Source organism: Canis lupus, chromosome 21 (assembly GCF_011100685.1).
Source record: "Canis lupus familiaris isolate Mischka breed German Shepherd chromosome 21, alternate assembly UU_Cfam_GSD_1.0, whole genome shotgun sequence".
Lineage (NCBI taxonomy): Eukaryota > Metazoa > Chordata > Mammalia > Carnivora > Canidae > Canis > Canis lupus.
In genome coordinates, this window is record NC_049242.1 from 33432949 (window position 1) to 33435762 (window position 2814).

General features: G+C 37.9%; 1 non-coding gene across 1 annotated transcript; it reads left to right on the forward strand.

Moving 5' to 3' along the window:
* Positions 1-2340: 2340 nt before the first annotated feature.
* LOC119865056 lies at positions 2341-2508 on the forward strand. The gene has a single exon (XR_005375923.1). It is a non-coding gene; the product is annotated as a U1 spliceosomal RNA (small nuclear RNA).
* Positions 2509-2814: the final 306 nt, after the last annotated feature.

The window sequence follows — 2814 nt, forward strand, 5'->3', positions numbered from 1 at the left end:
CTGAACCACCCAGGGATCCCCTGAGACTATTTTAAATATAACTCAATGAAACACTATTTATGGAATGCAGCCAAAGTTGTATTCACAAGAAAATGTATGGCCTTAAACACTTTTATTGCTGAATAAGAAAAAAGAAAAGTTCAGTAAGAGAGCAGACAACACAGGAAATTAGAAGGGGGAAAAAAAGCCACAGCACAAAGCAAAATACAAAGAAAGTGAAAGGAGTTAGCAAAGACATGAGTGAATGATTTCAAAACCAGAAAAACAATATAACTGATGAATAAATTGAAAATCTAGTTCTTTGGGTTGGGAAGAAGCAAAAAAACAAAACTGATAAGCCACCAGCTAACATAATAAAAATGAAAGACAAAGCATAAATGTATAAATTAGGAATGAGAAAAGGTTTACAGATGGGTACGGAAGAAACAATGAAAAATACAAGGGAGAGGATTCAGTCAGCATTTGCCCAGTCCTATGCTAATGAAATTTAAAATCTGAATGAAATGGGTAATACTCAGGAAATATAAATTATCTACCAATAGGGACTCAAAGATAGGAGAAAATCAAAACATACATAATCATGATCTGTCAAAAGCCATACACCGCAAAAAAAAAAAAAATCTGAATATGTTTGCAAGCAACTTCTTTCAAAACTTTCAAGAAATCAATCATTCTATTAAAGCTGTTCCAAAACATAGAGAAAGAAGTAGACAGCCCAGTATTTCATGAAGCCAAAATCTTAGAAAGATTGTATAACAGAAAAACTAGGGACCAGTTGTATTTATAAATACAGAGGCAAAATGCCTAAATGAAATATATTATGAACATAATTTTGTAAACATATTTATTTCAGGAAGCATAGATTGGTATAAGGAAATACATTAATCCAATTCACCATTTAGATAAATCAAAATAGGAAAAAGCAGATTAAGAGAAATGCTAAAAATTTGGTATCATTTAATATTCACTCCTCACAAATATCCTGATAAAAGGAAAATAATACTTTTTAAACATAATACAGGTAGAAACCCTGTGCATATGTACCCACACAGGTGTATACATTAATCAACCAGTATTACTTTTTTTGGTATTTACTTTAAGTAAGCTCTATGCCTACCATGGGACTTGAACTCACAGCTCTGTGATTAAGGGTTGCATGCTCTACCAACTGAGTTAGCCAAGCACCCCCAACAGTATTATTCTTAATAGTCCCATTAAAGTCAAGAGCAAGGGATGTCTGGGTAGCTCAGTGGTTGAGCGTCTGCCTTTGGCTCAGGTCATGATCCCGGGGTTCTGGGATCGAGTTCCGCATCAGGCTCCCCAAGGGAGCCTGCTTCTCCCTCTGCCTATGTATCTGCCTCTCTCTGTGTGTCTCTCATGAATAAACAAATAAAATATTTAAAAGAGAAAAAAAAAATAAAGTCAAGAGCAAGACAGGGTTCCTCGCCACCTCTCCTATTATTAGCACCATGTTCTAACCAACTGAGCTAACTGGCTATTGAACACTTCTCCTATTATTTAATGTTGTTCTGGAAGTGCTAGTTAATACAATCAGACAATAAAACAAAGTAAGTCATAAATACTAGAAGAGAATTATTATCAATTATATGATTGTCTATCTAGAAATCCAAAATAACCAACTGAAAAAAAATTGTTAGAAACTGTATAAAGACCATTTGAATATTTATTGTATACTGGCCATTTTTCTGTGCTCTTGTGTTCTTTCTTTCTTTCTTTCTTTCTTTCTTTCTTTCTTTCTTTCTCTCTTTCTTTCTTTCTTTCCTTTTCTTTTTTTTTTTCTTGTGTTGTTTCTAACAATTAGTTGACAAACATACGGATACTCAGGGCCCAGGAAGTCAGCGGAGTTTGGTAGTAGTAGATGGGAGTGGGGTGGACATCAAATGCTTAAGGCTTAACCACTTCAAAAATCTTGATGGCAATGCAGGTGGTTTGGTCAATGCTGGCAGGAATGTGTGTGAGCAACCCCATCCCCCAAACCAAGCTCCTGGCTCAGTTAGTTTTCTGAAGCTGGTAACCATGGATGAAGCCTTTTTATTCTGCACTTAGAAGTGAGCCTGTAATAAATCAGGGGGGTCCTGGAAGCCCTCTTCCTTATCAGCACCTCACCACACATTGCGGCCAGAGCACAGAGTTGCCTGTATAAGAGGGGAAGGAAGGCTAGTCCAGATGGAGTAAGTAGGCTAAGAAAACAGAAGCACAGGCTCCTTTTTCAAGAGTAGAAGAGGGGGATAGGGATGAGGGGAAGTGAGGAAAGGAAAGGAGCGCTCAGACATCAGTGACCTGAGAGGAAAGCTCCAATATATCAGAAAAGGTAAGGATATACTTACCTGACAGGGGAAATACCATAATCATGAAGGTGGTATTCCCAGGGTAATAGAGGGTTATCTATTACACTCTGTTTGTGCAGACCCCTGTGATTTCCCCAAATGTGGGAAACTGGACTGCAGAATTTGTGATAGTGGGGGACTGCATTCACGGTCTCCCCTGATTTAAAGAAAAAAAGAGGGGAGCCCAGGTGGCTCAGCAGTTTAGCACCGCCTTCAGCCTGGTGGGTGATCCTGGAGTCCCAGGGATGGTCCCACATCCGGCTCCCTGCATGGAGCCTGCTTCTGCCTCTGCCTCTGTCTCTGCCTCTCTCTCTCTCATGAATAAATAATCTTAAAAATAAATAAATAAATAAATAAATAAATAAATAAATATTTAAAAGACAAAGGTATAAGCCTTTAGGACTTGTGTCAAAATTCTGTCTGCCTCATCCTGTTTTAGAGACACAGTAAGGCTTTCCTTACTCTT